The sequence below is a fragment of the Diceros bicornis genome, chromosome 21 (assembly GCF_020826845.1).
Source record: "Diceros bicornis minor isolate mBicDic1 chromosome 21, mDicBic1.mat.cur, whole genome shotgun sequence".
NCBI classification, from domain to species: Eukaryota; Metazoa; Chordata; class Mammalia; order Perissodactyla; family Rhinocerotidae; genus Diceros; species Diceros bicornis.
In genome coordinates this window covers 32,281,648-32,306,994 of record NC_080760.1, presented here as the reverse complement: position 1 = coordinate 32,306,994, position 25,347 = coordinate 32,281,648, and the positions used below count along the sequence as shown (strand labels likewise).

General features: G+C 37.6%; 1 protein-coding gene across 5 annotated transcripts in view; it reads left to right on the top strand.

Moving 5' to 3' along the window:
- The first annotated feature begins 436 nt into the window (after positions 1-436).
- The window catches only part of TRPS1 (transcriptional repressor GATA binding 1), a 249,904-nt gene continuing 224,993 nt past the window's right edge, over positions 437-25,347 (top strand). For 3 of the 5 annotated variants that reach the window (XM_058564817.1, XM_058564816.1, XM_058564814.1), the window contains exon 1: positions 884-1,363. The gene's annotated coding sequence lies outside the window, so the exon portion shown is untranslated. Of the gene's footprint in view, positions 563-883; positions 1,364-25,347 lie in introns of those variants that run through there. The other 2 variants (XM_058564815.1, XM_058564818.1) reach the window with 2 other exon arrangements.

Below are 25,347 nucleotides of genomic sequence, written 5' to 3'. Positions count from 1 at the left end.
AGTAACTTCAGGTGGAGTGAATTTCCTTAACAATGAGAGTATTTGGAGATGTGAAGTAGTAAAAAGAATGTCATGCTTACTTCAGAGTTCCTTATCTGCTACTAAAACCCCAAAGAGCAGCAGGTATTAATCTTGCATCATTTGAATAATGTTCCCATTTTATCTATTTTGTAGTACCCCCTTTAAGCCCCCATGGAGCTTGCTAGCTTCTCCCTAGTTCAGAAAACCATAGCAACCTCAGCCCGCACTTCTCCAACTCAGGATAGAGTTCAAGTTGTTCTCCTCAAGCCCTCTTGCCATGCAATGCATGGGAAACCCTGACCACCGGCTAGGTGTCCTAGACTTCTTCACGTCCTAGAAAAAGGGCGGGGGAGGGGCCGCACACGCACACACACAAAAATCCTGCGTCGCTTAATTGGGAGGGAGAAGGGAAAGTAACCACCGAAAAGGTAAAAGCACTTTTAGAGTTCTTTTGATTGTTCATGACAGCATCTCCGAGCGTTCCGGGACCATCGCTTTGGCCGCCACGCAGCAGCCCCCACCTGCCCCCCACTCCCCCAAGGTAGGTCCTCGTCTTTATCACATTATTCCGAAAGCTTTCGGATTTTTCCTCGGTTTCCAGCCCGCACGTTTACACATGGGGGGTGGGGGAGGAGGAGGGGGGAGAGGCGGGGCGGGGAGGTAGCCGGGTCCCTGCACCGCGCAGCTCTCATTTGCGGCGCTCCGACTCGGGCGAAGTTCTCGCGCAGCCGGCTCGCCGCGGCCGGGGCCGGTCCCGGCGGGCGGCGGCGGCGGGTGCTCGGAGCCGGGCGGGGCGGCGGCGGCGGCGGCGGCGGCGCGGGGACGCGCGCTGTCTCTTTAAGGGAGCTCGGTCTGGGGTGGCGCTTTCCTCCGCGAAGGCTCCTTTGATATTAATAGTGTTGGTGTCTTGAAACTGACGTAATGCGCGGAGACTGAGGTCCTGACAAGCGATAACATTTCTGATAAAGACCCGATCTCACTGCAATCTCAAGCGTCCTCTTTTTTGGTGCTGCTCCTTTCTCCAGACCCCGCGTCCTCTCGATCGCTCTCTCGCCTTCCTATTTTTTTTTTTTTAAACAAAAAACAACACCCCCTCCCCTCTCCCACCCGGCACCGGGCACATCCTTGCTCTATTTCCTTTCTCTTTCTCTCGCTCTCTCTCTTTTTTTTTATAAAGGGGGGGAGGGAAGGGAAAGGGGGGGAGGCAGGAAAGACCTTTTTCTCCCCCCCCCGCCAATAATCCAAGATCAACTCTGCAAACAACAGAAGACGGTTCATGGCTCTGGCCGCCGCGCCACCATCTTTCGGGCTGCCGAGGGTGTTCTTGACGATTAATCAACAGGTAAGGAGGGGAGGCCCGGGCGGGCCGCGGGGCCGGGGGCCGCGGGGGGCGCGGGGGGAGCGGGCGCCCCTCGGCCGGGCCCGGGGCGCCGCGACGCGAGTGCTGCGCCCGCGCGTGTGTGCGCAAAATGTGGGCGATCGCGAGCGGGGAGCCCTGGGAATTAAAAGTGACTTTCTTTGGAGGAAAAAAAAAAAAAAAAAAAAAAAGGCAGAGGGAGAGTGTGCAGAAAGCCAAGCGCAGGCTTCTCGGGTTTCACATGCATTTTCTTTCTTCCCTTTTGCGCGTGTGATTTCTTTCTTTCCGTCCTCTCTTCTGCTCTCTTTTCCCCCCTTCCTCTCCTCCTTTTGGTAGGTCTAAGGCGTCTGAGCCTTAGAAACGAGCGACTTCAAACTGCGGTAGCCCCTGGAGTCAGGAGGGTCAAGTTCAGCCGCCGGGGAGGAGGAAAAACAAATCCCCATTTGCCAAAAAAAGAAGTTTCAGGCCGGTGCCCCCTCCCCCTCGCAGCCCCACTCCCCCTCGCTGTCTCTTTCTGGCGGATTTTAATTCTCTCCTACTGGGCGCAGCTGAGGAGCTGGAGGTGGTTGGACCCGAGGGGCCGCGGCCGCCGCAGCCGCTGCAAGTTTTCTGGGGCTCCTGACAAGCGGGGAGCAGACTAGGCACCAGCATGCAGAGTAGTAAGTTGGGCGAACTTGGGAGGGTCGGGAGGGTCCCAGAGAGGGGCCTTCGTGTGGTCCCCAGAGTGGGAAAACAGCACAGGACTGGCGTTGGCTTTGAAGAGTTTGCAAAGCCAGGCTTCAAACTTTTTTCCCTTAAAGGCCCAGCTGGGCTGGAGAAGGAGGGTTGTCGCATCTCCTGATGCACCCGCTTCTGCGCGGCTCAGGCAGCTTGGCCGAGGGGTCTGTGCCCTGTCCGTGCCATGTGGCAGGGCCTTGCAGCCAGGGCGCTTCCGTAGGGGCTGAGGAAGGGGCAGACTTCCTCTGCGGTGCGGACGATGCGCCATGTGTCGCGGGTCAGCGGACACTGGCCAGTGATTAAATGCCTGACAGCGGTGGGACATCGAGGCGGACAGGCGCGTCGCCTTCTGTCTAGTTCCTGTTTGGGTTCTAGAGAAACGCATCTTTGAAAGGCCAAGGCAAACACCGCTGTCCCTTCAAATAACTCCAGGATTATAGGACCCCATGAATAATTTGAGGGTGAGGCGGAGGTGGGAGCTGTTTGAAGTGCAGAGCTGTTTTTGTGGCTGGGAAAGCTTTTTTGTTAGTACCTGTGTGAGATGATGGTGTTTCCCCCCTTTTCCCCGGGGAAGTCAGTAACTGTTTTATGGCCCTAAGACTCTAAAGCAATTTAAGTTAGAGGGCGAGAAGAACTGGTGGGTTTCAGAGGGAATGTTGGACTTAACAAATTTTAGGTCTTGCTGTACTTCCTCATATCTTTTTAGGCCTCAGAGTTGATACTATGAAAGTTTTTGAGTAAGAGCGATGGATCTTAATGATGAATCAAAATTATGGTAGAATATTCATCCTTATCCTATTTTGGAAAACCACGGCTAGAATTTTAAGTGAGGTAAGTCAAGTGAGAAGCTTAGCGGAGAAGTTAAATCGCAGAGAAGTTAGGCCGATTCATTGAACTTTTTGTAGATTCATTGAACTTTTGTAAACACACCAGGTGAACAGGAAAGGGTCTGAGAGGGATAGTAAGTACAAAGGGAAAATACAGATAGGGCCTGAGACAAGATGACAAAGAAATGATAACTCTAGGCCTGGTTGTTGGCTGAAATTTGATTGTTCAAAGCAAAAATAAAATAGGAACCTTCCAACCGCTCTTCAAAGTCCTCCAGCTCTTAAGTTAAAACCTATGGATCTTCCTGGCATCATGTTACTTTCCTGCTGGTTTTAGGAAAAGTGGATCATTTAGAAAAGGCTGCCAGAGTTAAAAATGCAAGGGGCAGCAGAGGAAAGTAATGCGGGCAGCCAGTTCTTGACGTGGACAAAATGAGAATAAGAATGAAAGTTTCTGAGCTCCCTGTTGTCAAATTTCTTACATGCTGCTCATTTGCTTAGAAGGCTTTCTCAGATATTCCACCAGTTAACGTAAAAAAGCAAACTAGCTCTAAAATGGTGTGGGCTTTTTTTCTTGCCCCAAGTATGCCAGGGTTGTGAATAAATACAGGGTTTGTATGGGAAGATGAAGCGTTTCCTGTAAGTTGTGATGCTGACAGGACAGTCTGGAAATGATACCAACATTTTGAGGATTTTTTTTTCTTTTTACCTTTAAGTGAAAGTTTATTAATGACGTGCTTAATCTTAACAAGTCAAACATATCATTCATAGAGCTTCTCTCTCCTCAGATTTCATAACTTCCTTTTAAAGCTATACCCTTGGATGAAAACATCTCTCGAGTCAGTTAAATATACAGGGCCACTAACGTGCTCAAGTTTGACGATGATTTCTGGATATTAATAATGTGAAAATGAAACTCCCGAGGGGGAAATAGAGTTTTAATGCCAACATTATGACTTGGTTTTCCTAAATGTGACACATTCTGAGGCTTCATTAATACTGTTGGCAAAGTATTCTTTACCATCGGTGAGCTGATGTATACGGCTTCCTGATATATCTGTTATATGTTAGGATGTATGTGTGTAGAATACTTTTCCACACATAATAACTAAGTCTGACGCTCTCCGAATAAGTAGTGGAACAAGTTCCTTACAAAAAAGTTTGTCACTCGTTTGAATTCTAGATGCTGTGGGGTCTCTGCTGCTGTTTAGATTTTGTTCTTCGTCTCTTAAAGGTAACATTCAAAGTGAGGAGGAAAGTGTCAGAGAAGCTGGTCTGAGTTGATTTGAGAGCTCAGCTTTTTGACGATTAATATTTTAGATAATTTAATAAAATTTTTGCTTGAAAATAGGTTAGAATCCATATTAGTGTGCTAATCATAAGTGAGTTACACATGCACCTACCATATTTTCAGTATTATTTTTACTTTTCTTTTAAGTCACATCCTACTCCTGAATTTACTCTGATTTCCGCAGTGTAGGTCTCTCTAATACACATAAGGAAATCTTCATTCATAAGGAATACCTTCAAAACAGGGAAATGAATGCATCTGTGGAAAAGCTGCTAAGATCCCTAGTATTTCAATGATGTTTCTATTATTATTTTTGTTATTATTTTTATGTATGTGTGTAGAGAGAGAAATACCACAATTTGCAATTAATGATCTGCACATTTCTATTAAGAAATGCCAAAGGGCATTAAGTTTTAATAAACTCTTGTCTTACCTTCTTTGTTGATGTAAATAAACATTGCTGAAAGTTTTAAAAGGACTTGGAGCAAATTGTTTTTGAGCTAGAACTTTATTTCTTATTTGAAATTAGCACAAATATTGATAAATGGACTTTAAATGTTTTTCATAATACGTATATGTCAAAATTATATTTTTTTCTTCTTTACTCCTTTTGATAGTAAACAATAATGTAACACTATGCTATTGTGTGTAAAGCAAAATAGACTTCAAGAAAGTTATGGGCAGGTGTTTATAATTGATTTAAAGGGAAAATTATTATTTTTGAAATAAGTGATGCACTTAAAATAAAATGACTGGTACACATTAAAACATATTCTTATTAAGATATTCTCTGGTGTGTAAAATGAAGCCATTCATTCAACAGACTGACAACTTTCCACTTGGTATTTGCCTTTGCTTAATTTAGTTTCCGCAGGACAGCTAGTGTGGTAGTCTGCATCTGTTTTTGGCAGACACAGAAAACTATAAACTCAGACAGTTCTGTCCCAAATATTGCAGCTCACAAGTTATAATCAATTTGATAAAAACAGGCAAGTTTTATGGACTTGCTTTCTGTTGTTCATCCTTGGTCAAGCTTTCAGGTAACAGAGGTTTCTTTCTCTCCCCCTTTTGCTGGTTGTAACTGCTAATACTATTGATAACTAATTCTGAGTCTTGTTTACTTGTTTATCTTCCTTATTATTTATTGAAATTTGGAGAAATTAATGACGGCATATCTAGACTTGGTTTTACTTTATGTGATAACTAAATTCATCTTTTGATATACAGAAAGAAGCAAATTCTTTGTTACTATAATAGTTATGATTTATGGAATTGTAGGGTTCCCCTTAGATAAAATATGAAGAAACTCTTGTAGGCTTTGCCAAGTAGAAATTTAATCTAATGCTCTAAGGGTACTTGTGACTGTCGTGTGTAGAGAAGACTGTCGCACTTTGCAATTATGTATGTTGAAAAAAATTGAGCAGAGTTTTTTATAATTATCAAAATTATTTATCTCCTAAAAGCTTTAACCAGTGGATTAAAGTAAATATGCTAAAGTGCCAAGTGTAGTTTTATCCTACTGTTTGGTAGTAAACAGGGCTGCAGAGGGAATAACCACTTTTAAAAACTTATCCTTGAGTGTAAGTGGGTCTTAAGCCGTTTGTTTATTTGTATAGGATATTCAATTAATTATATATGACCTTTATAAATAATGTCTTTAACGTTGCTGTTATGGTCACCTTTAGAGTTGCGATATCTGTCCGTGGTTCTCAGATCCCTGGGAACTGAATTCATTGGTCTTTGGTTTGGTTCTCTGGTGCGTATAATAATGTTAGAACTTGATTTGGGTTAGAAAGAGATCTTTGAGCTTAAGGAAGCCCCTTACTGAATTTGCAGATGGATCTATGGAGGAAAATTATCTGAATTGTTAAGAGTTAGTTAGATGAAGAAATCTGACTGCTCACTGCAGCTATAGTAGCTATTATAGTAGCAATGTCTACTTTTTGTCGTCCCCCCCTTTTTTTCCAAGAGCACAAATCCAAGTAGCACAAAGAAAGATGAAATTTTCTATGTACTTCCAATTTGAAGCATCATTGGAAATCATTTTCTGATTCAAAGCTATAATTGAAATCCAAATAACATCAAAACACCCTAAAGAAGACATTTAAGATACGCTTTTCATTCCTAAGTATGTTTCATTAAAAATGAGAAAGAAAACTTTTCATTTTTAAAATGTTTCTAGCTCTTTAAAAACCTGCAGTAAATACTTTACAAGTGGCTAGACACCTTCCCTGGTGGTTTAGTTTATACAAGCAGGAAACTTTCTCTCCTACTCTTTTTCTCTGTCTTTCTTGTTTTCTTTAAACCAACTGACGTAATGCCAAACTTTGCTTTAAAAGAACAGACAGAAGTAATTGGTAGCTTTTAACTTTTAATAATGTTCTGGATTGGTTTTAGTGGCCAAAATGCCATTTAAAAAAAAAAAAAAGTTCAAGTAAGAACGGGCTTGTGGCCTGAGGAAGAAAGGCTCTGTTGATGTAGTTATTTTTATTCTTGTTTTTCAATCTGTTATTAAAAATCTTTCCTGCTGAGTACTGCTGGATTTCTCCAATTGCTCTCTGTGATGGCTGGTGCATTTCAGGTTACCGTCACTTAAACGGTTTTTGGGTTTTGGGGAGAGTGGGTATTTGTGTTGCGTTCTTTCTTTCTATTTGGAAAAAGACCATTTTTTTTTTGTTTCAATTGAGATGAATTAATTAAGATTATCAATGGTGACAGGTCAATGAATATGTTTATATAAAGAATGCTACACCTGTTAGCAGGAGCCTGAAATGTGGAAGTTAAATTGTGACATGAATCATTTTTATGTGCAGAGGAAGGAAAATAGATGAAACTTGACAAAAACATATTTTTAGATTGAAAGCGTTAATTTTAAGGGTCAGTTTGTTTCTACTGGCGGTTCTTTTTTTCGCACAATTTTAGATGATAATTTTTTAACCCTGTTTATCACACCGTGTTTTTAGTTTTTTTGTTTTTTTTTTTTTAAATAGTCATTTTTTCTCTTCCTGATCTTGCACAGGCAAACAGAACTTTCTCCAGTTAAGAGACATCTTGGTGATGTTGATTGACATCAGGGCAACTTCAGAAGCTGGCAAGTAGGAAAATCTTTTCGGAGGGTAAAAAGATTTGTGCCAGTTTTTTCTTCCTTGCAGAAAGACACTCCACCCAGAAATGGGGCCCTCCGCCCCATTTAGTGGGCGAGAACTGAGTATCGACATTTCTGATGTGAATTAGTCCTCAAGTTTAAATCTTATGTTTACTTGTCTTGCACTTTGATTTTAACCCCAAATTTGTTCTGAGATTTTTTCTTCTTTTTCTTTACCGAGAGTGCATTTTAGAAATAATACGTACTGAGAATTAGGTATCATGCAGATACGTTAAGATGTCTTCTAAGGCATTTATAATTATCATGAAAGGCATTCTGCATATTCAGGGAAGTCGAAGTGTTCTGTGCATAGAAATTTGACAGTTTTGATTTACCTTACATGTTTCTCAGTTTTTCTTGTGAGAGCTACAGACTTTAGTTCAGATTAGGGGCATTCTTTCTTTGGTGGCTACTCCTTGACTTAAAGATTTGTCAGGAAAACTTTAGAAACTTAAGCTGTAAGTTGTTCGCATCAGCATGGTGAGAGTGTCTTAGAGTAAATTTTGATTTATTTACTTTTTACAAAGTTTTCACACGTAAATTTCAAATTATGGGTTTCTCTGTCATTACATTTTTATTTAATGAATGTTAGTTTATTACTTCAAAACTGAGGGAACTGGAATAAAGTTTAGCAAGAAGGAAAAAGGCAGAGGGAGGTGTTTTGAGCTGCAGTCCTTTAATATCAGTAGTTTGTTTACTGTTCGGTGGTGGGGAGGGGTTTGGGACGCTTTGTGGAAGATGATACCAAAAAAAAAAATCCATCAATTGTGCATATGATTCCCACCCCTTAAGGTTTACTTAAACAGTATGTTTCAGTTTGGCCTCAAACCATTCCGCACCACTTCTGCTCCAAGAGTCCACCACTGTCTTGGTTCCTGAGCGATTAAGGATGACCCTTTCTGTTATATAATGAACTGCATTATTGATTGAACAGAGGTAACATATTTTGATTTGTGTAATTTTTTGGTAGTTAGTAGTAGGATACCTGTAATATGAGAAGAGATCTAGCAGTGTAAATGCCTGCAAATGCTTGGAGTATGCACGAGAGCTATACTGTGTTTAAATTATTGCTGACGTGTGCATGCTATTGTAGGTGTGTTTTATGTAATGTAATGTATGTGGACTGATAATACGTAGATACACCTTGATGGTGGATTAGAATATGCTAAACCATCAACTCTACGCTTTAAACATGAATCTTTTAAGGAACTGCATGACCTACTTTATAAAGGCTAGAAGTTTGAAATGAATATGGACTTGAACCATGATGAAGCCTACTCTGAATTTACTAAGAAATTAATAAATGACAAAAACCTGTAAATCAAAATGCTGCCTCTCAGTATACTTTAAGAAATGCTTCTGAAGATAAGTTTTTAAAAGTCCCATTTCTGTGGAGAGGAGCAGTTAAGTGGCAGTGCTGTTTCTGAATATATATTTTTATGGGAGAGCACTTTATAGTTTACAATGCTATCATCTCAAAACGTTATGTAGAAATAGTATGGAACATGTAAAGACTCTGTACTGTGACCCAATGCATTTTTCCCTAGGGTGATGGATTCTGTGCGTCACCCAAGTGTGATGCTCTTTGCCAGGCTTGTCATACTGGTTTTGAGGGTTACTGTATGTCCTATTTCATCAAATAACACAGTACAACAACTTTGGTATCTAGGTAATTGACACAGTCAAAATAGGCTCTGGAAAATGTTCCAAATACTTTTAAGTAAGTCAGAAGTTAACTTATATATTCAATCTATTTAACACTTGAATAAACAAATGATTCATTGTCAGCTATTTAAGCCTTCTATAGTAGATACTGTTAGAAGGAAATATACAAGTGTTCGTAGTTTATTTTCTATTTCTTTTTTCCTTTATTTGAAGGGGCATAGTTCTCTTATTGGCGTTTATAATTGCTTTATTTGTTAATTATTTGGATTCATGGTAGTGAGTAGTATAGTATTATAAAGAATAATAAACATATTCGTCTTATCTAATGTATATGTTTGAAGCTTTAAAAAAGTGTTAATATTAAGTTGAGTGTAACAATAACCAAGCATGAACCTAGTATAGGATGATAGATACACCACGACTGCTATTTAGACATTAGATATATTTTAGGTGTTTCGCCTCAGAGCTTTTTCACTTGTAGAATTTGGACAGAATTTATGAAACTTACAAATCAACAGACATTTATAATATAATATGTGCTTCTTGATTAGATTCTACAATATGGTTTTCAGCGAATTGTCGTGAATCACTCAGTTTCTCCTAATAGAAGCGTGTATTGTATCTGAGATCAGATTAATCTATAAATAGTGTAAATATATACGGCAGAAGTTAGTTTGTGGAATCTAATTTCTCTATTTCATGATACACTTCATGGGCAAAGGGATTAAGCATTACTAATCTAGTTTTAGCTTTATTTTTCTCTGAGCTCTGCATAAGTGCAGCATATGAATCTGTGACTTCATATTAACTTAGTGCGTACATGTACGTGCACATATCTATATTCTCATTCGTATAGAATGTTTTTGCATTACCGGCACTGAATGGAATTTTAACATATTACATATTTTTTTGAAATGACTTTAGCCTTTGTAATATCCATTTTAATTACTTAACGCATCCCAACACCTATTTGAGGGTTGGTTTAATTATAATTTTGGTTTTGAAATGAGAGCAAGATTGGCAAAACAAACTAAAAAGCAACTTCTGCTTGTGACTTCTCTGTGATGTCATTATCCACACATCATCTTTAGCTCTGAAAGATGTAGAAATAAATACATCAGCCCCTTTTTCTCTCAATACTATCAAGTAGTTCCCAACATAGAAAAGTTCCTAAAAGGGATTTTGGCATTTGTTCCTGCTTTGTTTTTGATGCCATTAAATATTTTTGAAAGACAGTCTAGCTCACTTTAATTTTAAAAAATACCATTCACTTGATGGAAGTGAAGACTGGTCATATATATATTAATTTTAATCAAGGCATATGCTAGTAAAGTTTCTCAGTACGTATTAGTCTAATTGTTGAATAATTAATAATTCTTTATCAATTATTTCTAGATATACATTTGAGATCTTATAAAATCATATGTTTTCTGTATTAGGCTGCTGAATTTTTATGTTAATAAATTGGTTTAAATTATAAATTGAAAAATCACAAATAATTATGTTTAATACTGTAACTTATCGCTGGAAGTATACTCTTTTTAAAGATTATTGCAAATTTTGCTTCTCAGTTCTGCAAACTTAGGTAAGTTTTAGAAAATAACTTAGATACAAGTGGCCAGTGTAAGCAAGTAATGAGTAATATGAAACATTATTTTCTGTGATATATAAGCAAATAGTATAAGAGACGTTTCTCCTTTGCATTTAGAACGAATTTGCATGACATTCATTGGATGTAAGATGAGCTAAATCACTGTAAGAAACTCACTGTCATTTAAACCTCAATTACAATAAACTGTTTATATTACTCTCTATCCCATCACTGTTTATTCTGCTTTTAAATGTCCTGGTCTTAAGACAGTTTATGTTGTTGAAAGAGTGCCCTAATTATTTACATTTCCCTTCTTTTTTGTACTTTGATAAGCTTTAAGTAAGAAAACTGTCACTCAAAAGATTTTAGGCCAATAGTAGAAATCATAAAAGTACAGATTTTATGTGTAAATATGTGTACATGATCTTGTGTGTTCACTTTGTCAAACATTTAACTCTTCAGTGTTACACATATTTGTGTACACTTACATAAACACCTGTCGTGTACTTTTTATTCCCAGAATAGTTCAATATATCATTGTTAAGGTTTAATTATGTATATACATGCTCTTTTGCTCCTGGAAGAATTCAGTATATCATTAGCGTGAATAAAAATTCAAAGATGAGATCAATAATGATTAAAAATGGAGGATGGGGGTAGAAATTAGTGTAAGCAAGTTTTCCTCCTTTTTGTTTTCCCGTTTTTTATTCCTATTTAAAAAGATATATATATATATATGTTTTTTTATGTGTATCTGAACAGAAAGGGGACTTGGATACTGTAGAGTCTATTGTAATGTAAGGAACTATTTCTATATATGGCTTTATTTGTTTATGTATTTGACATTCTATTTCTATGTCTTAGAAAACTTTGACCTCTTTGCCTGTGGTATTTGGGAATTTTAGATAAACTCCATTGGGGTCACACTCATCAGTTCCGGCTTTGCGTGACAAAAAGCATTCTCTAGCTTCTGCTGTGCTACTGTGCTGTTTTCCTTCAGGAGTGGAAGTCCTGTAAGTTAATTTGGCATTTGAAAGCACCACTAAAATTTTTCCTTTTTGAAAATCCTCTGGATGGTTTTCAGAGGAGTAAGCCGAGATGATGGGCAGCGTGATGTCGTTCATTTCAGGATGCTAAAGAAAATTATGCTGAGACCAAGCATGCTTCCTCTGGATTATTCTACCATGCTTTAGTACTATTTTTTTCTTTTTCCTCTTTGGGTCTAATATTTCAGTTTTTGGAGGAATAAGAATTTCTCCTTTCAGTGGAAAAAAATGTGCCAGCTGTAGGATTTTTACCTACATTTCTTTATAATATTTATATTTTGGGAGGGGGCAGTATAAGAAGAGGAAGAAGCTTATATACTGTAAAATGATAATTTGATTTTATTGTTTGCTGTTGAGCAGGCCCTTGCCATTCCATTTCTATGAGGAAATGCATTGAATAAAATTAAATAAAGTTGTGGTATAATTTTGAAACAATTGTAAGCACCAGCTCTGACATACTTCTGGCAAAAAGATTAAGACAATTTTAGTTACTCAGTGCTTAGACCAAACTCTGTATTCCAAGTTTATAAATATAAATTTGACCATTTGATCATGGATGATGCTTGAAATGAATATATCTTGATTCAGGAAAGAGAGCCCTTAAATTATTCTCACCATCAGTATGCTTTAGATTTGCAAGAAATAGAATGCCGAGCATCATGTTTATCAGTCCCTTGAAGTCTTTAGTAGAGAGTTTTACTGTAGTTTATTGTAGTTTAAGCACAGGCTGCTTAATGTATTTGTGTGTTGAGCTCTAGTGAAGTTCAGTAAATGATTGTATTTCCATCAAGATTTAGGGAGTAATATATACTCCCTAGAATAGTAGCCATCTACTAAGGATGGTTCTGAGGTTTGGAATTTGCAACTGATTTTTAGGAGCTACAGCATAAATGTTAGTAATAGGTAGAAATATTCACAGTGATCACCTTTTATAAAAGTCAGCTCTGTCTTTTATGTCTAGGAAAAATATAGCAGTGAATGTTTGCGTTTTGTATGTTTTGTCTCCAAGCAGAGGTTGAAACTGACAGTTTTATGTTTTAAGTGCCGAAAGTTGTTCTTGGCTAAGCAGTCCCTGAGTTAATCACTGGGATGTTAACTTGAATTTTTGTCTTTAAAAAGTTTTCGAATTTTAAAACGAAATATGCCTCCATTATTTCCAAATTGACATCCTGCGTTCTGGATTGGTTTTTAGAGAAATGTTTTCCAAATTCTCTTGGATTGCTTGAAGTCCATTGATTTTCAAATATTTAGTTTTGTTTTTGTTAAGCTTTTCAGAAAGGAGAGGAAATACTTCATCTTTTTAGGGTTTCCTTATTAGAGAACCCTTGTTATTTCCCATAAAATGCAAATTAATTTTGCATTCATTTTTTTTCTTTTGTGTTGTGTTTTCAGAAACTCGTTTTGAAGCATCAGAAATGGAGAGATCAGTGATTTCAGCTCTCCCTCCATACCTTTCTGTGATATTTTGGTAATTTCTAAGGAGTCACTACTTTGAAATTCTTTCTTGTGTCATTTGCACACTTTTATTTTTACTTCAAAGAAGAGTGAGGTTGGAAAATCGTATATTTATTCTTTGAAGTTAATTGCAAAAATGAAGTTAATTGCAAAAATGATGAACGGTGTAAAATAACATGACATTTAATTGTTTCTCATTTGCGTCTTAGGCAATTTGTATCTAAAGATTTGATTGAAGGAAAAAGAAAAAATATTTTAACGAGCTTTGAAATCAGTTTAAGATAGTCTTGTGGAATTTTCCGAAAGTAGTAAGAAAATATAAAGTACTGTCCGTGCACAGGGTTAAAATTAAATCTGTATATAAAGTGGAGACTTTTAACCTGACATATTTTAGTCTAAGGATGTTTTGGTATAAAGAAAATTTTTTCTGGTTTCGCCTGTGTTTTATTTTATTTTTCTGCAAACTGCTTTGCTTAAAATGATTGGCATCCTTAAATTATAGTTATGTGTAAAATAAATGAGGCTGCTACTATAAAGAAGCAACAGCTCTGCACATTCATCTTAAAGACTGTTTGAAAATATTTCCATTTGGAACAAATGCATCAGGCCCTAAAGAAATGGATACTAAATTGCGAACTTGGTACCCCTCACACATTATACATGCTGTTCACTGCAAGTGGAATTCACTCGGAGAGAGCAGAGAGCGCATTATATCTACTCCTGGTGAAGTGTATTTAACGGTATTTTGGTGTCTCCGCTGGTAGAAATGTGGATGTTTCAGCCAACCACCTCCTTGTTTGGATTCTGTGATGTCAGGCGAACATTTTGCCAAAACCTGTGGTCCAGTGTAATCAAAACCGTGTTGTGGAATTAGGCTAATGTGATGATTTCAAATCATGTTTCATGTGTTATTTCAAAAGGATGATTTTTAAAAATATACCTTTTTGGAATATAATGGAAGAGCCAAGACAGTGTTTTTAAATTTAATCGAAAGCCTCTAGATACAGATAAAGAATAAAAAAATCCCGCAGGTTGTTTCTTCTTTGCCTAATGTAGGAGAAAATGAGATTTATCTGCGTAAACACCTTTGTAGAAATAATTGGTCAACTTTATTTTGACAAAAAATGATCATGTAAAATTATCAGCAAAGTTTCTGAGCCCAACAATACGTGCATTTTATTTCATTAGGTCACATCAATCAAACCATGTACAAAAGGAAATAAACAGAAGAATAAGTTTAATCACCTCTCTGAGGTCCAATGTAGAATGAACTGTGTAGCCTCTGAGAGAATTTTCTTAGTTCTCTGCTTGTGCTCTGAAAGCTGGCCCCCCTCTACTTTGCTGATGGGCACATTTCATCATATATGTATGATGTGAGTTTGTGATCTGCTTCCCACATACATATGGAAATGTGAAACTAGACTTGAGAGTCTCTTAACAGCTTTTTATGGTGGAAAAGTAGACCCTGGCCAATGAAACACTGCTTTTCCCAGTGGCTGAACTTGCCTTGAATGATCAGTCTAAAATCTGCTGTTCAAGTTTAAGTGTGTTTCTTGGTTTTTCCTTAATTCAGGTATTATTCAGAGTGACCATAGGATCCTATTTTATTTTGAGTGGTGGAAGGGACACGAGCTACTCCCCATTCTAGCTGAAGCATCTTATTTTACAAAGGCGAAAACTGAAGAATAAGTCAAGTGAATTTCCTGTGACCACACAGCTGCTTAGGTAAAGGACTGAACTAGAACCTGTGTCTGATCGCTGTCCACATTTATACATAAAACACTAGACAATTTCTGTGTTTGCTGAGGAAATCTGCCTATTATTTGAGATTCATTAATCTTTATTTTTCCTTTTGTAGATGGATATGAGAATAGAATTAGAATATCATTTATTAGTTTGTAGTGGGGAATTGATCATATAAAAAATCAGTTGGTATATTCATGTTAGTTCTCTATCAACACCTTATGACGATATGGGAATCAAATGTTTACTCTAGAAGTTATCCCGGAAGGTGAAAAAGTTCCTGCAGAAAATCGAGGCTTAGTGTTTCTTTCAAATACCTGAACGATAGAAGCCTCTTCGGATTTGCTTATATAAAATCCACTTGGTATTGAAGAATTCGTTATAAAATGGTCATTAATAAGAAGTTAGTTTGTATTATTCTTCTGTCTTTAGCTTAAAATACCTCCACCATTTATCTATATAGACATCAATTAAAAAAAAGTGGTCCATTTGAATTAAGGATTTTTTTATCTTTCAAGAAACTGGACGTTTCTTTATTCATAACAGCCATAAGCCCCTTGGCAGGTTGGAGACTACAGACAGCATCTGTAAGATCAGGCCTGTAATGTGCAATTAGTTATTAAAACGTGGTCGAGAAACCATCTGTGGTATTTTACATAAACACCTTAGCATTTATAAAAACAAATTAAGAAAAGAATAATAAAAGAACCTCATTTATTTTAAATGCTTTTCTTATTAATCCTGTCTTTTGAATGATAAATTTAAGCTTAAAGGTAGTAAAGATGAAATATTTTAAAATATAAATTTAATGCCTTTATTTTTCTTTTAGAATTTTTTAATGTTCCGTTTTTATCTGTGACCCCAATGTACAATATGGATGAAATGAACATTTCTTTATTGGTGGTAGTTAAGCTGATTTTATTCATTTACTTTGTTGCATTGGAAAAACAGGAAAAATTTTGTCTTCTTAGACTTCTCAGGTATTTTACTTAAATTTCTTGTTTCTTTTTATTTTTCAGTCCTAATAGTTATATTGTGTAATCTAAAGGGTTAATGCACCTCCCCATCAGTGGAATTTATGATTTACAACCCGCAGTGCTCCTGTCATTTCCATTTTTGTTTAAAGGAATTGTGACGAATGCCATGCGGAAAGATGTTGGACCCCAGATACCCCCCAAACTCTTTCAGAAAACAGCTCCAGGAGTGACTTTGGAAAGCAGGAGGAGGTGTATCAGACCCTGGAAATGGGCTGATTTCATCCAGGGTCTGCATTTAAACCCATTTCATGTTGAGTTGCAAGGTGAAGATACCTGTTGGTCTGCTTTTTATTTGTCTGGGCTTTCCTCTGTTTGTATCTTAGCCAGAGGGCAGGCTTGTCTTTTTTTTTTTTTTAATTTGGTTCTTTCGTTTCATTAATGTTTCTTTCAGGTGAAAACTTTTTATAAATGCCTGTGAGTAGTTATTCCTTTAAAATGAAACAGTTTGCTTGTGGAAAATAATCATGTTCAGTCAGTTAGAAATAATCAATTAAATCGGAGAGTAATGGAATGATCTTTAACATTAAAAAGCAATTCTTCTAAAATGGGTTAAGGAACCATTTTAATGATTATGCCGATCATCTCACATAAAATCTCTTTCTTTCATACTATCCAGAGAAACTTCCATTTTTTTTACATAACCATCCAGGATTTTTTCCCTCCTTTTCCTCTGGCTATTGTCTCTATATAGTTGAATTTTTTTTTTTTAAACCTGATTGTGAATTATAGTTTAACAACCAATATATACCTGATAGAACCACGAAACACTATCCATGCCTACCTCGTCCTAGTTTTTCTTAGTGATTTTCTTAATGTTGTTTTGGAATTTATTTTTGTACTTGATTCCCCATCTATATACCAAGTGTCTCTTTTTCTTCTTTGACGTTAGGAGATTGGAACTTGACTATATACTCTTGGCATTGCAGATCAAAATAAATATAAAGTAGCTCTTACTCTGAGCTTTGTGGATCAGGAGGTACTTTTTTGTTGGCTTTTCAAACAGGTCAAATCCAGATAAGGCTTAAATAAGATGAATTTTTGTATGTCAGTTTTTCTTTCCACTTTTTAAGAGATTTGCTTTCCTGATAAATCAGTACAGTTTTAATTTTATTTTACTCCCCCTGAATCACAACTATGCTAATATATTCACCTACTTGTGGTAAACTCCTCAAACATTCTTTAAACTGTTTTTATACTTGTTCTCATGGCATGTATTTGTGAACAAAGACTATCCTGGATGTTTTATAGAAGGTAGTTAAATGCACATATCTTCTGCTTATTTGGATTATAATCCAATTGCAGTTGTTTATGGAGTGTTCTTAGAGTCTAGGAAAAGTCCAGTTACAATTCTGTAGCTAATATATGGCTGCTGAAGCTGAGAGGTAGGTTATAGTCTAAGCTCTAGACTGACTGTAGGGAAGAGTGGACAAATAATGAATATAGCCCCTTGACAGTTTGAAAAATACAAGATAAAAAACAAAACAAAGGGCTACTTTTTATTTATTTCCAGATGGATTTCATCTTGTACTTGGCATGGCACAAAGTCAAAATGTTGCTCTTCGAGATTTATTAATTTAATGTTTCTAAGCCAGATATGGAATCCGTTCTCCCTTTTCAGATAAAAGATAAACCTACTCAGATATAAAAATAACTTCAGAGTGGGGAAAATATTGAAAGCCTGAATCTGGGTTTCTTTTCTTGTACGTCTCCATTTCTCAAGCAGGTGAAATCTGCCAAGGCTCCTCTGTTTGTTGACACTACTGTTGGAGGACACCAGTGGCCTCACGGCAGCCAAGCTCAATGGTCTTTCCATCCAACTGCACCTCTTAAGTGAATTGGATGCTGTTAACCATTCTCTTGAATATCGCTCCTGGCTTGGCTTCCTGCATCTCTGGCACACTTGTTCGACTCTGTCCTTGACTTTCCTCTTAATCTCTGCACTTTTCCTTGAGGATTATGTGCTTTCAGCTTTTGATCTGAATCAGATAATTCCAACGCATTCACCTCTAGACCTAACTTGGCTTCTGAGTTCCAATATCAGTGGCCTTCGAACTCCATAGGTACTTGTTTATTAATCTGTGTATCATCGTTAGCTTGTGATTCAGTACTCCAAGCTCTGCTCCCAACTTAGCGATTCCATCTGTACTACATACACCATGTGTTCTATCTTCACAGTAGTACTTAGCCCCAGAACATTCCCAAACCAACCTTTGTTCATGTTCTTCTCTCTAGGAAATGCCTTTCACCCAATCTTAACTATAGGGATTCTGCCCATTCTTCAGATGTTAGCTTTTGTATTTCTTCCTCCCAAAACCTTCCCCTTTCCACTCATTTAGCTTTAAACATCCCTGCCCTGTGCTCCCATATATTTGTGGCTTTGGTACAGCCCATATCAGAATCCCTGTGGCCTTACAAATCTGAGGAGAGTAAGAGCATACCCAGTTTATTTTTGTTCTCTTTACAGTGCCTTAGATAACAGTGGTTTCTCATAAGTGTTGTATTAAATTGGCGTATGGGGGAAGAATGCTTTGGCCAGAAGAGCATAAGACTTAAGTGTTGAGAAAATTGTGAAACTGGGTTGTCATGTTTTAGAGAAGGAAAAGGATTATCTAATGTTGCATAATTAAGAGACATTTTTTGAAGTTTGCTCTAACATATTGTTGCTAAAGTATAATACTGCTGGTTACAACTTAGATGTTGTTTTTTGCAGTGTGCTTTCTAATTCTGCCTTTTATTGATTAATGTCATTGAACCACGTGTGTGACTGTGTTGGTGAAACTGAGGTGAAGGGAGGCCCAGATACGTTTGTGAACTGTAGAAAAATGAAAACCCAGACCGCCTGGTTGCGCTTTATTGATATTACATCTGAGGTACCATGAAGTAATCAAAGATGCAGAGTGATAAAGGGTGTGTCCTTAAAACGTGAAGAATAACATTAGGCTCAAAGGTCGTGAGTCAGAAATCTGTAGTTTTAACTTCCACGTGTTGAATATTCGTCAGCCCAAATGTCGCGTTATGATGTTTGGGGACAGTGGCATATGTATTGGCTTCAGATGAAAGTTACCTGTAAGTGGGGCCAGTGCTTGGATGCTAAGGAAGCAACAATGATTTAGACCCTCAGAAGATCTAACAAGGATATTGATGAATAGGGTTTGTCAGGAGCTGAGCAGAACCATAAGTAATGCTGCTTTGAGATGCCCAGGTTTATGGCAGTGAAAGGAAATTGAACCCCTTTTTGTTCTTTTTAATATCCATGTCTTCTTGAGAGATGGCTATTAAAGTGATAACTGAATAATAGCTGCTGAGACATTTCTCATGTTGAAACAAGAATGCCTGAGACTTCTTTGAATGTTTGATTTTTACTAATCACTTTTAATTTCATCTTAAAAGCCAAGGAACAATTTGGAAAAAAAAAAATGTTTAAGACAGTATCCTTGGCCTTCTCTCTGTAGTTTTTTTTTTTTAAGTAACAAACTTTCTTTTATCTGAGAATTGAGAAGTCCCTTTGATTTAATATATGAATTTGCTAAGCACTTAAATATTATTTTAATCAGCTCTGGAAAATTATTAAGGCTTGCTATTATTTTGCATTCCCAAATCTGTATGGACATGGAAGTATGAAGGAGAAATCAGGGAGAAGATCTTTGTAATAAATTTCTTTACTTCTAAGACAGTTCATTACTTGTAGGAGTCGCATTTATCTATTTCTTCCTCAAAAACAAAACATTCCAAAGCTTCCTACAAGCCTTAGCTAATTGCATTTTTCAGACATACTTTTCTGATGTCACCTTATGTCTATCAGCAACTTTAAAAATCCTTTGAAGGAGCGAGTTGGATTTTTAAAAGTAATATCTGCCTGAACTTTACAAACTACTTACGTGACAGTAGGAAGAGTTTCATTGAAGAGGACATTCTAATGAATAAGTAGGGGTTTTTAAATCCTCTGTACTTTTCCACAACTGAAGGGATGCATACTTTTGGTTGAAAGTGAGTAGGCGAAATTTAGTCCTGCTGTTCTGGTAGTCTTGGTGGCTTAGAAATCTTTTATTGCAGTTTCATAATCCCTGACATGACTATACAGCTCTCATGTCTGCTAAATGCAGAAATAGAGGAAGGAAATGTATGTTTTGGCTCCATTAAAATGTTCCTTATCAGACTGTATGTAGGAGGAGTGGACGCTGTTGAAGGTGCCTCTATTTGCCAGCTGGACGGCACGTGCACTGGGCTTGTTTCCTGTCTGCTAAAGCTGTGTGGTGCCCTGTAATGATGAGAGGGAGCATATTATTAAATGTGTCGGTTGTCGTGTTTTCACTTGTGAAAATCAGGGAGCAGAGGGCATGCAAACTTTGCCCAAAGGTTGGACCCAGTTTGCATAGAAATGAGCTCTATGTAGCAACACCTGAGTTGGTGGATGTGTAGCTAGCACTGATCACTAAATAGAGTGAGAGCAACCACAGGCCATAGGTGAGCAAGGTTTACAGGGGAAAGGCTGCTTCCCAAGAGGTCAGTCTTCCATTAGGGGCCACCTTCAAATGATGATCGTGATTCACGTCTGTGGAGCACGCTGCTAGGTGTATTGTCTCTGCTTGAGATAGGAACTGCCATCACCCTCGTTTCTCAGGGACGTTTAATCAGTTGCCTAGTCTACAACAGGTAGGAATGGCAGAATCAGGATTTGAACCCAGGCAGTCTGTCTGAAGGGCTTATGCTTGGTAAGCAATTCTACTTTATTTCTCATCTGGTGTGAGCAGGATTTTAAGTTGCTGTGTATTCCAGGGATTTCAAAGACTACGTGACTTTCATATTAGCACCGTTCCAGTCTGCTTTCTTCAGAAGCCCTAATCTACTTTTGTTCGTTGTCAGAGAGAAAACCATTGCCTTTACATATATAACATTTTAAAATCTGGTTTTAGTAATAATTCACATTCAACCTGTGTTCTTTCCATAGAGATAGCTGAAATCGCCTGTTAAAAATTCTATATTAGTCTAAGTAACTGCCTTTTTTCTTGGCTCCTTTACAGTAAAAAGGCTGTGATCAGCAAACTCTTGTAAGGGGAAGTTGTTGAATGACATGGGGATGTGGTACTGTCCTGTTAATCCTCAGGGCTTTGTGTTTCTTAAATTATTTGCACTCCTGGGTAACAACTCTGGCTCCAAATGGGGTCTTGACAGCGTGGCATTCTGACTTGGCTTCTGTATGTTACAAAAACATAAGAAGGAAAGCTTGGTTTGAGTTAGACATAAACAAACAAACAAAACCCTTTTAATCATCTGAATATTAGCCGATTTGTCTCTGTTGGATTAATAAAAAGGTAAATTTTACGTTATAAAGGAGCTTAAAGACCCAGCGTGTCTTGGTGGTTAGTATAGTCACAGAACTAAAAAGCCAAGAGTAAAATTGCGCTTCTTTTCTTTTCTTTTTAAGGAGAAATAAAAAGTCAGAGCCGCAGATCAGTCACAGAAATGATTGCATTTTCTTTTCACTGCTTCTCAAGAAGCTGCCGTCAGAGTGAGCTGGCTGTGTCTTGGAAGAAGGCTGCTTGCTTGCTGTCTGTGGCCCTGCCTTTGAAGCTGCGGCGTACGGGAGCTCTGTGTGTGTCGTGCTGTTGGCTTGCGCATAAGCCCCCGGGCCTGCTGCAGCCACCACGCGTGCTCCACGCCGGGGCTGTGGGCGTGCTGTCGCAGGAAGTCCTGCGGAAGCAGTTGTGTGCGCTCGTGCCCCGAACCTCGCTCAGTCTGGCTGGTGCGCGCCAGCTCGCGGCCGCGCTCGCCTCCCGTCCCTCTGCCCGCGCCCTGCCGGCCGGCCGGGGTCAGCTGCATCTGCATCGTGGAGCCGGCCAGGGGCTTGCCTTTTCTCACTTCTTTCTCTCCGCCTGCATCTCCTGCTTCCCCGCCCTTTACCCGCTTCCCACCTCGGTTTCCTCTCTCCATGAACTCCCTCTCCTCCTGTCTTGTCTTCTGCCTTGCTTCCTCTTTTTCTGCTGCCCCTCTTTGATGTCACGCTCGAATTTCATCTCCTCCTGCCAATCCCAAAATGGCTTTATCCACACTTATTCCTCTTGAAATCTTATTATTAACCTGTGATCATTGTGCAACATGTAGAGACAGCTGCCAGTGGAGATAATGGAAGTTTTAGTTTTTCATTAATTAAAAAATGTGTTATTAGCTTTTCAATCAGTCATGTACTTTCTCGTACAGAGTTTTCAAGGAGCTGCTTAAACCAGTATTTCTGATGTTTTGAAGTATGTTTACTTACACGAACATTCCTGAGTAGATGGAAGGATTGTGTCTCATGCATTCTCAATCAGAAAGCTATGAGTAAAATAAACATAAGAAAGTCATATGCGCTAAGTCACAATTTACGTTATAGTTTAGTAGTCTTTATAAGCACATGAAGCCTTTTTGGAGTGACTGAGGCTTGTGTTATATGTTTGATGTTCTGGGAATTGAGGCCTTTATATTTTTCTTACATTATGAATTTTGAGGCAGTTACTCTACATGGATCCTCTCAAGTTTTATCCCTCTCTACGTTATCAAGCTTATTTTTGAATTAGTTCTTTTTAAGGCCATGCTTTTTACACCCTCTGTATTAATTTCCTTTTTTGGAAGCCCGTATTATTAAGGCTATATCATAAAACAGTATTTTCAGTAGAGCCTCTCTTATATTCCTTACTACAAGAGATATTTAGCAAGGATTGAACTTTATTGATTCATATAATTGATATTCACCTGCTTCATTTTTGCCTTGAAGATTCCAGTATGCCTGAGGTAAAGAAAATAGTCGATATATAGCTGGATGTGAGGGGGCCGTTCTAACCTGTAGATAACAGGGTTTGTATATTGATGCCTTCCTTAATTTTAAAATTCCAAAAGAAATTTAAAAAATAAGGAAATCTAGATCCTTCTTTAACTTGTAACAGATTAACTTCTAGTATTGCTTTCTGTAGGAAGAATTTTTGTTAATGTCAAAGTTGATTTCATAAGAGTATAAAACTGGAGATGTTTATTGACAAAAATTTGACCCTTAAACATATGAAATTATTTAATACAGCAAATCTTTTTAAAGTAGTACATTGAAAAGAAAACAATCTTATGATAAAAACATAATAATACTAAACCAATTATTAGTAATTACTATTCTGTCCTCAAACCTCTTAACTGAATAATTACCCTGTGAAAACAAAGGTACTGAAGTCACAGCACCGAAACACTAGTTCTGGTATACAAATAATGAAGACTTGAGTCCACCATACATTCTTCTCACTGTTGGAGGAGCCATTCCTGCAGTTTGGGAAGTACTTATTACTTCAGTGGTCATAAATGTGTATTGCAATATTTTTTAACCTTTTAGGTTTTGTTTTTTTGCATTTTCCTATTATTTGAGTGTTTTGGCCTCTTTCCAAGCTTATTTGTTCTCCAGATATGTACAGTACAAATTAAAATCAAGTCTTAGCCATCCCAGTGCCTTCTGGGACATGTGATTGTCAGGAATAGGCTTATGTCCAGCTGTGTTTAGAAGACCACTAGGTTGTTGCTGTGTTTTCCTATCTGTGGTGTGGCTTTGTTGGAATAAAACCAGAATTAGAGTAAGTCTCTAACTTCTCTAGTTTACAGTCTCCCCATCTATAGGCTGTGAGGAATACTACCTGGGGACAGGTTGTGGGGGGAGAATCAATTTAAATAATATATGTAAAACAGGTTTGGTGAATGCCAAAGGGCTGTGTGAATATTTATTATTATAATCATAATCATATTCATTGTTCTGTTTCTAATCTTTTTAATTTTCTTATTAACTATGGGAGTGCTCATTAGACTGTTTAAAATGATGTTTCCAAGGGCTTATTTTATCTTTTAATTTAAAAAATTATATTTAGGATTTATACAGAGTGGAATTCCAGCTGTCAGCTATTGTAGGGAAGGGCAACATCATATTATTTCAAAAGACTAGCTGGGATCGTTCCCTTGGAAGAAGATATGGCTTCGTCAGTTCTTATGTTTGGATTTCTGTTATATAAGCTTTGGTGTTCAACGCCACTCTGAATTGTAAAAGATCTTGAAAGAAATGTTTTTGGGTTATTTTTTCACATTGTCCATCTGTGCCTTATTCTTTATATCATTAATGACCTATGTGATTATTTTTATTTTAAAATATGTTTGTATTTGTACCTAATTTTAATACATGGCTTTTTTAAATACATGACTTTTGAGAGGCTGACCCAGTGGCATAGTGGTTAAGTTCGTGTGCTCTGCTTCTGCGGCCCCCGGGGTGTGAGGGTTCGGATCCTGGGTGTGGACCGACACACAGCTTGTCAAGCCAGGCTGTGGTGGTGTCCCACATAAAGTAGAGGAAGATGGGCACGGATGTTAGCCAGTGCCAATCCTCCTCAGCAGAAAAAGAGGAGGATTGGCAATGGATGTTAGCTCAGGGCTGATCTTCCTCACACAAAAAAAAAAAACACAAAAAACAAACAAAAAAACATGACTTTTTGAAAGCCAGCAGTTTCCTCTCATAGCTTACTTTTTGTATTAATTTCATGAAATTTCTTCCTCTTCTCCAAAATGAGTCTTACAAATTCCCCTTCAGAATTAATCACTGGGTTATTTGTCAATAGATTGTGGTAACTTCGTCAGAATACATCAGGCCCTTTCCTGCAGAGTAGTATCTCACAGATAATATTTTGTAATTCTCTCTGGACATTTCAGAATTTATTTTTTTTTACATATATGGGCTGTGTGCCACATGATCATAAGTACTTTGTGAGTAAAAATGATTTGTTACTGCTGAGGTCACCCAGTTTTTCCACAGGAGAATAATAAATAGTCATGTGATTTCGTAGCCACTGTAGGCTGTACTCCATGGTACAGTGATTCTGAGGCATCAATTTGCAACCACATGTCCTAAATTTTCAAGCTGTTTGTGTGTGTATCTCTTTTTTTTTCCTTTTTGAGAAGTAAGCATGCTTTTAACATCGGAGATAAAGATATTATTTAGTTTACAAAATATGTCTATTAAAGAAATTATTAAAATTAATAAAGTTTTTTTTAAAGCTATAAGCTCAAAGCATTTTCTTAACAGTGACACATGAGATGTCATAAGTATTTTCTAGGGGAAATTACAATAAAGCATTGGAATTGTGTTTTATTTGATAGAAAAAAGATCCCTGCTGAGAGCACTAATCCTAAATTTTTGTTGGCAAGTGCTGCTATCGAATTATACTTGGAATAAAAAATTCACAAGTTCTGTAACTAGGGGCTTGCAGAGTGGTTTGATGAGATGACTAGAATTTCTCTTATTATGTAAGTTTTCAAGTAATGAAGGAAGTTCTAGAAATCATTCAAGAATTTCCAAAATGAGACTTTCAAAGGGTCTGAATGATACTTATTCTCTGAAAACTTCTCTATCATTTAGACACAGTTCCCTATTTTGTGTCGAGTTAGTAGGTTTATATTTC